Raw genomic sequence first — 14,537 nt, 5'->3', positions numbered from 1 at the left:
TTTACTGGAATGCTGTACCACTATCCTGCTTTGGCAATATCTACAAATTGTATTTCATGCCAATAACGCAATCTGAATTTGAATTTGATCTTAACAAGCCAAAGAGACTTCCTCCAGAGAGGTAGACAGAGAGAGGGACAGATAAAGCGACAAAGGAAAAGAGAGTGAGGAAGCAGTAGATCATTTGGAGAAATGAATGAATAAGTTGGAGGCGATGTCGACGCTGGTGATCCTCACAGCACTGAGACATTATTGATTTCTAAAGAGAAAATGCATTCTTTATCCACCCAGAGAGCTTCTCTCTCTCTCTCTCTCTCTCTCTCTCTCTCTCTGTCACTCTTTTCTCACCAACTCTACCTCTCCACCTCTTTCTCCCACTATTTCTTTCTCTCTCTGTCTTTATAATTTTCTGTCTTTCTCCCTCTCTCTCACCATGTTTCTCTCTCCCTTTCCCCCTCTTCCTCTTTCTTCCTCTCCCTTTCTTTCCCTCTCTCTAAGGAAGTTAGCTAGAAAAGAGGCAATAACAGGTAAAAGCTGAACTGCAACAAAGGCCTAGTTGCTTTGTCTAGCCCAGCCTAGCCCAGCCCAACCCAACCCAGCCTAGCCCAGCCTAGCCTAGCCCAACCCAACCCAACCCAGTCTAGCCCAGCCTAGCCCAGCCCAGTAGCAGCGCCGGTGGTCTAGCGGGGGCTGGTGAACAACACTGGTTGGGGAACCAAAGGCATGTCTCCACCATCTGCTCCTTTTAACAGAAAGCAGTGAATCAGCTCTTTAATTTCTGAAGGAGGGAAGTGCAGCGCATCCCCAAAGCTCTTTATCTGCAGGGATGGAAACAGCAGAGAATCAAAACGGAGATGGAAATTTCCATAGATAACCAAAGAAATGAAGCAGTGCTCACTGTTAGTGCTCATGACAAGGCTATGTGGTAAACAGGGTAAAGCTAACTTTCTGGAACTGAACTTGCAGTTGTTATCAGGTTATTTTACATTCTAATGGCCTGGGTGGAATTTCTCGCATGGGTGGGCAAGGTTTTATCAAACTGATTTTTTTGCACCATCTGAAAATGTTTACCTGGAATATTGAATGCAGTAATGTAATCTGTGTGTGTGTGTGTGTGTGTGAGTGTCAGGTGTATGTGTGGCTCTGTGTGTACGTTAAGGTGAAGCTACCATCCTGGGAGAGTGTGTGTGAGTGTGTGTCGCCTGCCTCGGTGCTGAGTGATAGCGCTGCAAAGTTATCAGCTCTTTTCATTTCTGGGTTGACACTGTCAGTGAAGGATTTGGAGGTGAGGTGAGTAGCTGTGGATTAAAGATCATATCAAAGCCAGGAAGGGGGAAGATTTGGGGTGAAGCTGCAGTTACTGGAGATGGGGAGAGAGAGAGCACCAAGTTTCCTAGTTGATCAGAGTTGCAGGGTGGCAGAGACTGTGATGAAGGTTGTTGCAAAGTGTGTGTTACGTGCATCAGAGAAATAGAATGTATGGCTTTTACATTCAAGGACATCGAGAAACACTACTTTACTTAACTGAGGAAAGTTGCTGTTGTTTGAGGGTGTATAGCAACAACCAACAAAACAATAACAACTCGACTTCTAAAGATATTGTGAGGGAGTTTTGTGAAGGAGTGCATCTTTGGTGCGGCAGAAGAAATCCATTTTAATGTTTGAGCTTTACAGGGTTTAGAGAATGAAGAAATGTGTTCCCCTTGGATAGCCATATCCAAGAATCGCTTAGCAATGAGACGATTAAGTGCACACATTAATCCAGGAGTCAGAGCAATCTTGTAATCCACTCAGTATGCTAATTGCCTTTTCTTTTCCCGCAAAGGAGTTTACAGGCCATTAAATGGCACTGAGCAGTTGACAAAGGATAGCCAACATGTTTCTCCACCCACTCTCTCTCTCTATTTCTCTATTGCTCTATTTGTCGTTTTCTCTCTCTCTCTTCCTCTTGGTCGTTCTCTCTCTTCTCTCTCTCTTGTTCTCTATTTTTCTAACTCTCTCTCCTTGTTCTCTCTCTCCTCATTCTCCCTCTTTCTCTCTTTCACACTCCTGCTCTATTTCTTACTTGGATGGGAGCTGTTGTACACCCACACTTCAATTCCCTCAATCTTCTAGGAAAAATACAGAATTGGTATTAGGTATCCCATGTCCTGATCAAATAATAAATTTGAGAAATAAATTTCTCTTTGAGCTTCAAGGACTTGGGAGAGGTTTCTGCAGAGTGTGGACAGTGTTTCCCACAGCTCTGAGGTTGTAACAAGGGATGTTTCTGCTATTGAAATCCTTGGGAGGTGTCAGGTTTCCTCCAGACGTGACGCTTGGCATTCAGACCAAAGAGTTCAATCTTGGTTTCATAAGACCAGAGTATCTTGTTTCTCATGGTCTGAGAGCCCTTTAGGTGACTATTGGCAAACTCCAAGGCTGAAATATGCCTATTACTGAGAAGTGGCTTCCGTCTGGACACTCTACCATAAAGGCCTGATTGGTGGAGTGCTGCAGAGATGATTGTCCTTCTGGATGGTTCTCCCATCTCCACAGAGGAACTCTGCAGCTCTGTCAGAGTGACCATCGGGTTCTTGATCACCTCCCTGACCAAGGCCCTTCTCCCCCGATTGCTTAGACAGCCAGCTCTAGGAAGAGTCTTGGTGCCAAAACTTTGGAAGTATGCTTGGGGTCATTATCCATTTGGAAGACCCATTTGCGACCAAGCTTTAACTTCCTTACTGATGTCTTGAGCTGTTGCTTCAATATATCCACATAACTTTCCTGCCTCACCATGCCATCTATTTTGTGAAGTGCACCAGTCCCTCCTTCAGCAAAGCACCCCACAACATGATGCTGCCAACCTGTCAAAGGAATTTAATAATTCCTATATGTGTTCATTGACCAATTCAATTAAAATCACTCTGTCTGTTTCTAAGAATTTGTAAGATCCTTATTTGCATAAAATAGACAGAGACCAGTCTCAAAATTAGCCAATAGCATGTATTATCGAGAGCGCGCTGCTCATAGAACCCTGTACAACAGCTTATATATCAAATATGACGTCATAGGTTATAAAAGGTATCTCCTCCTCTCGACCAGGAAAAAGCAGGTTCAAAAGTTCATGCCAACTCACTAGCGCACATACATGACCCACAAAATATCTGGATTAACTCCTGAAGTCTCACCATAATTTATTACCACTTTAGCAGACAGTTCCAGATAGGGAAAACCTGGAGGGGCTCTCGCTGTCTTATTTGATCGCCACAGAGATCTAGTTGAGTCGGTTCAAACATAGGTTAATGATCCTCTTTGCTTACTTAAGACACACACACACATTCCTTTCTACACAATGGTTATCATTTCCAATTACCCCTTATCCATGCTACATAACCTCTTTCTTAGGAACTAACATTATTAATCAGATATTGTAAAACAGGGTAGAGTTCAATTAGTTACAGTTCTATTTAAATGTAGATATTGTTTAGTCATTATTTATAAAATTCCTAACACACCCCCATGCTTCACGGTTGGGATGGTGTTCTTCGGCTTGTAAGCCTCCCCCTTTTTCCTCTAAACATAATGATGGTCATTATTGCCAAACAGTTGTATTTCTGTTTCTTCAGACCAGAGGACATTTCTCCAAAAAGTATGATTTTTGTCCCCATGTGCAGTTGCAAACTGTAGTCTGGCTTTTTTATGGCGGTTTTGATGCGAACCAAATTTGTGGAGATCGACAATCTGAGGTCTTGGCTGATTTATTTTGATTTTCCCATGATGTCAAACAAAACTGAGTTTGAAGGTAGGCCTTGAAATACATCCACAAGTACACCTCCAATTTACTCAAATTATGTTAATTAGCCTATCAGAAGCTCCTAAAGCCATGACATCATTTTCTGGAATTTTTCAAGCTGTTTGAAGGCTTAGTATATGTCAGCTTAGTGTATGTAAACTTCTGACCCAATGATGAAATTATGATACAGTGCATTATAAGTTAAATAATATGTCTGTAAACAATTGTTGGAAAAATGACTTGTGTCATGCACAAAGTAGATGTCCTAACCAACTTGCCAAAACTATAGTTTGTTAACAAGAAATTTGTGGAGTAGTTGAAAAACTAATTTTAATGATTCCAACCTAAGTATATGTAAACTTCCGACTTCAACTGTATTTTGAACTAAAATATAAACGCAACATGTAAAGTGTTGGTCCCATGTTTCATGTTTCATGAGCAGAAATAAAAGATTGTAGAACATTTCCATACACACAAAAAGCTTATTTCTCTCCAATGTTTTGCTCAAATTTGTTTATGTCCCTTATAGTCAACATTTCTTCTTTTCCAAGATAATCCATCCACCTGACAGGTGTTGCATAACAATAAGCTAATTAAACAGAATTATCATTGCAGAGGTGCACCTTGTGCTGGGGACAATGAAAGGCCACTCTAAAATGTGCAGTTTGTCACACAACACAATGCCACAGATGTCTCAAGATTTTAGGGAGCGTACTATTGGCATGTTGACTGCATGAATTTCCACTAGAGCTGTTGACAGAGAATTTAATGTTCATTTCTCTACCATAAGCCACCTCCAATTTCGTTTTAGAGAATTTGTTAGTACGTCCAACTGACCTCACAACCGCAGACCATGTGTACGGCTTCGTGTGGGCGAGCGGTTTGATGATGCCAATGTTGTGAACAGAGTGCCCGTGGTGGCGGTGGGGTTATGGTATGGGTAGGCATAAGCTACGGGCAAGAAACACATTGCATTTTATCGATGGCAAATTGAATGCGCAGTGACGAGATCCTGAGGCCCATTGTCGTGCCATTCATCCGTTGCCATCACCTCTTGTTTCATCATGATGCACAGCCCGTGTCGCAAGGATCTGTACCCAATTCCTGGAAGCTGAAAACATCCCAGTACTTCCATGTCATGCATACACAACAGCGCCCTGTGCTCTTCACAGATGAAAGCAGGTTCACACTGAGCACATGTGACAGTCTGGAGACGCCGTGGAGATCGTTCTGCTGCCTGCAACATCCTCCAGCATGACCGGTTTGGTGGTGGGTCAGTCATGGTGTGGGGTGGCATTTCTTTGGGGGGCCGCACAGCCCTCCATGGGCTCGCCAGTAGTAGCCTGGCTGCCATTAGGTACCGAGATGAGATCCTCAGACCCCTTGTGAGACCATATGCTGGTGCAGTTGGCCCTGGGTTCCTCCTAATGCAAGACAATGCTAGACCTCATGTGGCTGGAGTGTGTCAGCAGTTCCTGCAAGAGGAAGACATTGATGCTATGGACTGGCCCGCCCGTTCCCCAGACCTGAATCCAATTGAGCACATCTGGGACATCATGTCTCGCTCCATCCACCAATGCCACATTGCACCACAGACTGTCCAGGAGTTGGCTGATGATTTAGTCCAGGTCTGGGAGGAGATCCCCCAGGAGACCATCCGCCACCTCATCAGGAGCATGCCCAGGCATTGTAGGGAGGTCATACAGGCACGTGGAGGCCACACACACTACTGAGCCTCATTTTGACTTGTTTTAAGGACATTACATCAAAGTTGGATCAGCCTGTAGTGTGGTTTTCCACTTTAAATTTGAGCGTGACTCCAACTCCAGACCTCCATGGGTTGATAAATTTGATTTCCATTGATCATTTTTGTGTGATTTTGTTATCACACATTCAACAATGTAAAGAATAAAGTATTTAATAAGAATATTTCATTCATTCAGATCTAGGATGTGTTATTTTAGTGTTCCCTTTGAGCAGTGTATTTTTGGGACGGTAAAATGTTTTCAGTGTGAACTTAAATGCATTAAAGCAAATACAAGGTATGTTGGAAAGATAATGGACCTACATATTTTATAATAATATAATATTTGAAAACTAACAATCACTATAATAAAGTTAGACAGTCAGGGAGAATAAAAAATGTAAAATTCCGAACCAATGGATTTAGCAGAATAGATTTATTATGTTTGAACAAAAGAACACAGCATTAACCATGTCAAAATGCATAGAATTCCAAGAAATGTGCTTAAAAACTGCATCATTTGATTTCAGCTGCAAGGCAAATTAAAAAATGTAGCTACACTGCCAAGACGGGGGGCCTCTAAAATTTGACAAAAAATTCAGCCACGGTCCGACTGCTTCCACGCCCCATGCCACAGCCACCTCCTAGACCTCCACCTCTCCTACTATTCCACTCATTCTCTTTCTCCCATTGTCCCACTTATAACTCTCTCTCTCAGCACTCTGTTCTACTCTTTTTCTTCTTCTCTCTCCATACACTGGAGGTTTACTAAAAAAGTGCACCATTCACACTGCACCTCCGCCTGCCTACTACTATGTGGTCTTCAAGTGGCCTCCCTCGGCAGCATTGAGTCAACATGATGGATGTTGTTTCAAACCAGGTTTCTCGCTACACTGAAAAAACAGACGTGTCAAAACAAGCTGGCTGGCATTGTATGCAGATAACGATAGTCACAGATTATGATACGATTTGTGCTTTTTGTTCATTTGTGGTGCCAACTGCCAGGGAATGTGACGAATGACTTAAACTGACAATGCCGGCATGAAGCCTAAACTGCAAATGTGCTCGGTAATGACCAGAGTGTGTTTTGGAGATGCCACTAATGAGTGTGGCCATTAGGCACAAATTACGTTATAAAACCTGGGGAGTTAGGGCTGTTAGGGCTGTTAGGACTGTTAGGGCTGAGTTAGGGCTGAGTTAGGGCTGTTAGGGCTGTTAGGGCTGTTAGGACTGTTAGGGCTGTTAGGGCTGTTAGGGCTGTTAGGGCTGTTAGGGCTGAGTTAGGGCTGTTAGGACTGTTAGGGCTGTTAGGACTGTTAGGGCTGAGTTAGGGCTGTTAGGGCTGTTAGGGCTGTTAGGGCTGAGTTAGGACTGTTAGGGCTGTTAGGACTGTTAGGGCTGTTAGGGCTGAGTTAGGGCTGTTAGGACTGTTAGGGCTGTTAGGGCTGAGTTAGGGCTGTTAGGGCTGTTAGGGCTGAGTTAGGGCTGTTAGGACTGTTAGGGCTGTTAGGGCTGAGTTAGGGCTGTTAGGGCTGAGTTAGGGCTGTTAGGGCTGTTAGGGCTGAGTTAGGGCTGTTAGGACTGTTAGGGCTGTTAGGGCTGTTAGGGCTGTTAGGGCTGTTAGGGCTGAGTTAGGACTGTTAGGGCTGTTAGGACTGTTAGGGCTGTTAGGGCTGAGTTAGGGCTGTTAGGACTGTTAGGGCTGTTAGGGCTGAGTTAGGGCTGTTAGGGCTGTTAGGGCTGAGTTAGGGCTGTTAGGACTGTTAGGGCTGTTAGGGCTGAGTTAGGGCTGTTAGGGCTGAGTTAGGGCTGTTAGGGCTGTTAGGGCTGAGTTAGGGCTGTTAGGACTGTTAGGGCTGTTAGGGCTGAGTTAGGGCTGTTAGGGCTGAGTTAGGGCTGTTAGGGCTGTTAGGACTGTTAGGACTGTTAGGGCTGAGTTAGGGCTGTTAGGGCTGAGTTAGGGCTGTTAGGGCTGTTAGGGCTGAGTTAGGGCTGTTAGGGCTGAGTTAGGACTGTTAGGGCTGAGTTAGGGCTGTTAGGACTGTTAGGGCTGAGTTAGGGCTGTTAGGGCTGTTAGGGCTGAGTTAGGGCTGAGTTAGGGCTGAGTTAGGGCTGTTAGGGCTGTTAGGGCTGAGTTAGGGCTGAGTTAGGGCTGTTAGGGCTGAGTTAGGACTGTTAGGGCTGTTAGGGCTGTTAGGGCTGAGTTAGGGCTGAGTTAGGACTGTTAGGGCTGAGTTAGGACTGTTAGGGCTGTTAGGGCTGAGTTAGGACTGTTAGGGCTGAGTTAGGACTGTTAGGGCTGTTAGGGCTGTTAGGGCTGAGTTAGGGCTGAGTTAGGACTGTTAGGGCTGAGTTAGGACTGTTAGGGCTGTTAGGGCTGAGTTAGGGCTGAGTTAGGACTGTTAGGGCTGAGTTAGGGCTGAGTTAGGGCTGAGTTAGGGCTGAGTTAGGGCTGAGTTAGGGCTGAGTTAGGGCTGTTAGGGCTGAGTTAGGACTGTTAGGGCTGAGTTAGGACTGTTAGGGCTGTTAGGGCTGAGTTAGGGCTGAGTTAGGACTGTTAGGGCTGAGTTAGGGCTGAGTTAGGGCTGTTAGGGCTGAGTTAGGGCTGAGTTAGGGCTGAGTTAGGGCTGAGTTAGGGCTGTTAGGGCTGAGTTAGGGCTGAGTTAGGGCTGAGTTAGGGCTGAGTTAGGGCTGTTAGGGCTGAGTTAGGGCTGAGTTAGGGCTGTTAGGGCTGAGTTAGGGCTGAGTTAGGGCTGTTAGGGCTGAGTTAGGGCTGTTAGGGCTGAGTTAGGGCTGAGTTAGGGCTGTTAGGGCTGAGTTAGGGCTGAGTTAGGGCTGTTAGGGCTGAGTTAGGGCTGAGTTAGGGCTGTTAGGGCTGAGTTAGGGCTGTTAGGGCTGAGTTAGGGCTGTTAGGGCTGAGTTAGGGCTGAGTTAGGACTGTTAGGGCTGAGTTAGGGCTGTTAGGGCTGAGTTAGGGCTGAGTTAGGGCTGAGTTAGGGCTGTTAGGGCTGAGTTAGGGCTGTTAGGGCTGAGTTAGGGCTGAGTTAGGGCTGTTAGGGCTGAGTTAGGGCTGAGTTAGGGCTGTTAGGGCTGAGTTAGGGCTGAGTTAGGGCTGAGTTAGGGCTGAGTTAGGGCTGAGTTAGGGCTGTTAGGGCTGAGTTAGGGCTGAGTTAGGGCTGTTAGGGCTGAGTTAGGGCTGAGTTAGGGCTGTTAGGGCTGAGTTAGGGCTGAGTTAGGGCTGTTAGGGCTGAGTTAGGGCTGAGTTAGGGCTGTTAGGGCTGAGTTAGGGCTGTTAGGGCTGAGTTAGGGCTGAGTTAGGACTGTTAGGGCTGAGTTAGGGCTGTTAGGGCTGAGTTAGGGCTGAGTTAGGGCTGTTAGGGCTGAGTTAGGGCTGTTAGGGCTGAGTTAGGGCTGTTAGGGCTGAGTTAGGGCTGTTAGGGCTGAGTTAGGACTGTTAGGGCTGAGTTAGGACTGTTAGGGCTGAGTTAGGGCTGTTAGGGCTGTTGGGGTTGAGTTAGGGCTGTTAGGGCTGAGTTAGGGCTGTGTTAGGGCTGAGTTAGGGCTGTTAGGGCTGAGTTAGGGCTGTGCTGGCTAGGAGAAATGGCTGCCTGGGAGTTACACCTCTCCATTGATTTATTGGATGACCTCCATGATCAGAAACTGGTTGTCTCACATATTCATCAGAAACAAACCGTTTCAATACAGGCATTTAAAGAGAGAGATAATAGATACTGAAGCTAGCAGCAGCCAATGTTTGTATTTGTTGGGTTCTCCTGTGCAGGGAGCTTACTTCCTTTTGTGATCTCTGTACTGTAATCTAAGCTTTGTCATACATCACATGATAACCTCAGGGTATCTTTTAGCATCTGGAGAGGTGGTGCTAGGTCACTATGTGATGCTCTCTGGCTCCAGGAAGGGAGGGCAGGTCCACGGTGTGTGTGGGTGGGGGTTGGGAGGTAGGAAGGTGGGGCAGTTGGAGGTTGTGTGTGGGTGGATGAAAACCCAACGTCTCTGCGACTGCTCACTGAATGGAAATCAGGATAGACTCAAAGATGGGGGAGGGATGAGAGTAAAATTTATGAACACGGGCTAAACCGAAATGGATAGTTAAAGGTATGTTCTATTTTTCAGTGGTCCTGAATATTGAAAGGGGGAAAGATCTCTTAACCATCAGACATATCAGAATAATTGAATCCACTCAAAAGGAAAATGTGAAGTAATTTGGTTTTGTTACCATGAATGATCTTGGTCTAGGGATGCACTTACAAAGATGATTCCAATTTTCTTATGTAATCCCAGCAAACCAACATTCTGTGAATGTTTCTAGGTCATTAAGGTTGCCCAAAAAAGTCCTAATAACACAAACACTGTCAAGTTGTACTGATGATTGTACAATGATTGTATAAAACCTTCACTATGTTGCAAGAACACTCCCAGAACACATTTTGTTATTACATTACCTGGAAACCTATTAAGATCCTCGGGGGAATGTTCTGTGGTGGTTGTTATAGATGTAGTGCACAACATTTTTGTGAATGTTAGGATAACATTCCAAGGATATTTAATTTAACCCCCCCCCCCCCCCCAAATGTTATCATCGTAATGTTAGATAAAACCCTAACTAGAACTTCATGTGACTGCTAATGTCCTGCGAATGTTCCTGGTATTCTGGGGTTATACTCATCTCGTTTTTCCTGTGTTATTACTGTATGGTTGCATACCAGGTAAAACACCATTTTAAAAGGTTGGACAAAGCTTATAAATGTGTTCTGAACTGATTTGCCTGGTTAAATTAAGGTTTAATAAAAAAATAATGTTTAAAACAAGGCTGAAAGACCAACTGAAGGGAAGATCAAACAGCTCTGAAAATGAGGTCATTTCCACACATCCTTTGATCTGTCCATTTTTCATGTAGGAGACGAATGGCGTACAGAGGGATCTATCATAGCGACCAGCTTTAAGCCCCCAAAATTACAAACAAACTAAAGGCGAAGGATCGATAGAGAGTGTCTCACGGAATGATGAACTGGCACTTCGGGGTAGGGGAAAATCAATGTCTCTCACTCTCTTTCTTCTCTCTCTCTTTCTCTCCCTCTCTCTCTTTCGCACCACCACACACAAGTGTTTTACTGTGTGTTTACTGAGTCTGTGTGGGTTTTCTTACCACAGTGATTTAACATCCAAATGTTTATTTTTCCCTCTTCCAGCATCGACACTTTGACCTGTGAGAGAGAGGAGAGTCCTATAATGGCCCATAGGATAAGCAGTAAAAGTAAGTACATCAGGATGGATTTACTATCTTAGTGACCCACTCCCTGGTCTCCTCTCCATACTGTGGTTCATTAATAGTGGGTTTTAAAATATATACTGTATGTTGATCAATACTGCATTACAATTTGGGCTGTGATGGTCATGGTATTCTGGGTGACGGTTGTTGGTCAGCCAAATGACCGTGGTCACCGTTATAATAATTTGTATAGCTCCTGACTGCATGTGCTGCTGCAGAAAGGAGGCATTACCTAGGCAACCAAAGACTCATTTGCTACATCACCTTGCTTGTTTCAGCAAGGAGAAACAAAGTTTCATCATGTTGTAAAGAGTCCATGTAAACGTGGAAATGGACTCAACCGCAATAATGCCCGGCCGTCCCTTCTTCACTCAGCTATTCGTCCAGTTTGAGGTTTCTTTTATTTTCATTACGGTCTACAACCATAATGGACAGTTACACGATTGTACGGTAATTCTTCCAGCCTTAATTACAATCTTTAAATCTCCGCATTTAACATACAAAATTCAACTAAAAGGGAAACGGGGAATGCTGTGTAATGTACGAAATTGGCTGAACGTGAGACGGGGACATATACAGTATTATCTTTCCCTGGCTACTATAACTACATTATGATCTGTCATGTGGTAGAGGAAAGACCTAGTAGCTCTGTGAATATCTATGTTTCCTGTGAGAGATGTGGCTGTATGTAAAGGGGGCGGTACTTTACCATCTTGATAACTGTCAGGAGACACATTCAAAAAAAGCTCTGCTCAAGTGTGTGTGTGTGTGTGTGTGTGCTATTCTATATGTTTGGAATATTGCTGCATCCTTGGTGTGTGTTTGCCTGTGCGTGTGTGTGTGTGTGTGCTCCCTACTCAATGTACTCGTGTGATATTTGTGTGTGCCGTGTGTGTGTGCACCTATAGTATGTGTGTGCATGCATGCATGCTTATGTGTGTTTGTTTGCTGAGTGTTTGTTTGCCTATGCGTCTATGTGCGTTTGTGAGTGATTGAGTGAGTGTGTACTACTCGTTTGTGTGGTACAGTATTTGTTTCTGTGTGTGTCGGTCATGGGCGTAGCCTGGTTTCTGGCAGCAGTGTGATGTGGGCGAAAGCTCCAGTTCCCCCATAAGGCAGCGTTGTCAGCACTGGAGAGCTCCTCCTATGAGACCGCTCAAGTTCCCCCATAAGGCAGCGCTGTCAGCACTGGAGAGCTCCTCCTGTCATTCATGCCATCTGAAATTTGGGCTGTGAGATGAAGCAGTAGACAGGTATCCGTCGGAGGGCCTCTTTCTTCTCTGAGCCGGGGGAATCGAGGCGAGGAGGGCTGGTTTGTGGTGTGTGTCTGCGTGCGGGCGCGTGTGTGTGTGATGCTAGTGAAATATTCATACATGAGTGGGGTTTGACAAGCTCCACTTGACACTTTCATACTAATTTTCATCTCTCACTGTTCATCACAACACTCCAGTGGAACACTGTACTCTTGACATGTATAGTAGTTGTTGGTTGCCTACAGTTTAACATGTAGTTATACAGTATATTGTCGTGACTGAAGTAAGAGTACCACATACAATTTAGTGTCTAGATGCAGTATGCAGGATAGTAACTATTCTGATGCCTAGTCACTTTACCCTGCCTTCATGTACATATCTCCCTCCAATACCTCGTATTCCTGCACATTGATCTGGTACTGGAACTGCCTGTATATAGCTCCACATTGATCTGGTACATCCTGTATATAGCTCCGTTCTCGTGTATTTTATTCCTCCTGTTTTACTACTTTAATTTGTATTTTATTTATTTTTGTACTCTGCATCATTGGGAAGGGCTTGTACACAGGCATTTCATGATCAAGTCTAAACCCGCTGTATTCGGCTCTTGTGACCAGTACGATTTGATTTCGGTTTTGTATTCAGTATTTATTTTCATTTGTTTTATTTAACCTTTATTTTAACATGGAAGATATATTGAGACCTCGTCCTCTTTTACAAATGCACCCTGCATATAAAACATAAATATACACATTAAACCCAAACGATATATATGTATTAAATTCCAAGATGGTGTAGCAATCGGACTTGTGTTTTTGTCTTGTCCCTTCCTGTCCCTTGTAAACATTGTTTTTCCTTTTTTTTTCTCCCGTATATATATTTAATATTTTAATATCACTTTCTATCTATGGACTGAATATACTCTCCTGCAACCCGCCTCACCCAATGTGGTACGGATCTGCTATTTTTATACTTAAGAACTCATCAACTCATCAAACGCTAGCCAGCTAACTGGCTACCAGCTAACTGGCTACTAGTTAGCTACGGCCCGCTAGCTGTCTAAAGTACATCGAACTGTTAGCTGAAGAGGCCCATCGGACAAATTATTTGGCCACTATACCCACCATATGGAGCCCTGCTGATTTGTTGTCTGAACCGTCAACTGAACCGGAACCCCAACAGAAGCTAGCCAGCTAACTAGCTACTAGCTAGTACTCAGCTTGCCACTGATAGCGGTCATCAGCCACCTCTAGCATGGAAAACTCTCGCCAGTTTGCACAGCGCGACTCAAAGCAGAGCAAATCGTACTTATTTTTCTCCATATCTCCGGATTCCTACCGCAAGCTCTGAACCTTTTTTTCCCACCTGGATCATCGCAGCTGGCTAGCTGCTATTCGAGTGGCCACTCCTGGCTAACGTCACTGTCCCGAAGCAATAACCAATTAGCCTGGAGTTAGCCTTGCTATGCCCATCTCCCGGCTAGCCAAATAAGTCCATCAGCCACTACTTGGGCTACAATACCTCTTTTTGCCAACTGGCTTGGATCCCCTCAACTCATCACAACTGGACCACCGACGTGATTCGCCCGATGGGGTTTTTCTCAACTTGCTCCGCCGTCGCTTCGTCCCCTGAAATCCCATCCGCTAGCATGCTAGCCGCGGCCTGCTAGCTGTCCAGAGCACACCAGACTGTTAGCTTAACTTCTTTGGGATAGGTGGGACAGTAGCATCCCACCTGGACAACATTCGGTGAAATTGCAGAGCGCGAAATTCAAATTAAATTACTATAAATATTAAACTTTCATGTAATACATCAAAATAAAGCTTAACTAGTTGTTAATCCAGACACCGTTTCAGATTTTTGAAAGGCTTTACGGCAAAAGCAAACCATGCGATTATCTGAGGACAGTGCCAGCACTAACAGATCATTTTCAACCAGGGAGTTGCGACACAAAAGTCAGAAATAGCGATATAATTTATGCCTTTCCTTTGAAGATCTTCTTGGTTCACTTCAGACCTGACTGCCCTTGACCAGCACATGGAGCCCTGCATTAGCATCGAATAGCCCCCATGATATGCAACTTTTCAGGAAAGTTAGCAACAAATATACACAGTAAGGAAAGCTAAGGCTATCTTTTTTTAAATTATTTTTGCTCCCCAATTGTTTGTTTTAGTAGCTACTATCTTGTCTCATCGCTACAACTCCCGTACGGGCTCGGGGGAGGCAAAGGTTGAAAGTCATGCATCCTCCGATACACATCCCAACCAAGCTGTACTGCTTCTCAACACAGTGCGCATCCAACCCAGAAGCACCAATGTGTCTGAGGAAACACTGTGCACCTGGCAACCTTGGTTAGCATGCACTGCACCAATTGTACGTCACCCCATGGACCTCCTGGTCGCGGCTGGTTACGATGGAGCCTGGGCGTGAACCCAGGGTCTCTGGTGGCACAGCAGCCACTGCAGTACAGCACCCTTA

The 14,537-nt window shown here is 44.8% G+C and overlaps 1 protein-coding gene across 2 annotated transcripts in view; it reads left to right on the top strand.

Moving 5' to 3' along the window:
* mgat4c (mgat4 family member C) overlaps positions 1-14,537 on the top strand; it is a 190,263-nt gene that overhangs the window by 81,294 nt on the left and 94,432 nt on the right. The window contains exons 2-3 of one of the 2 annotated variants that reach the window (XM_064929330.1): positions 10,435-10,558; positions 10,727-10,791. The gene's annotated coding sequence lies outside the window, so the exon portion shown is untranslated. The remainder of the gene's footprint in view (positions 1-10,434; positions 10,559-10,726; positions 10,792-14,537) is intronic. The other variant, XM_064929331.1, reaches the window with a different exon arrangement.

This window comes from Oncorhynchus masou, chromosome 22, assembly GCF_036934945.1.
Source record: "Oncorhynchus masou masou isolate Uvic2021 chromosome 22, UVic_Omas_1.1, whole genome shotgun sequence".
NCBI classification, from domain to species: domain Eukaryota; kingdom Metazoa; phylum Chordata; class Actinopteri; order Salmoniformes; family Salmonidae; genus Oncorhynchus; species Oncorhynchus masou.
This window is presented reverse-complemented; position numbering and strand designations above follow the sequence as displayed.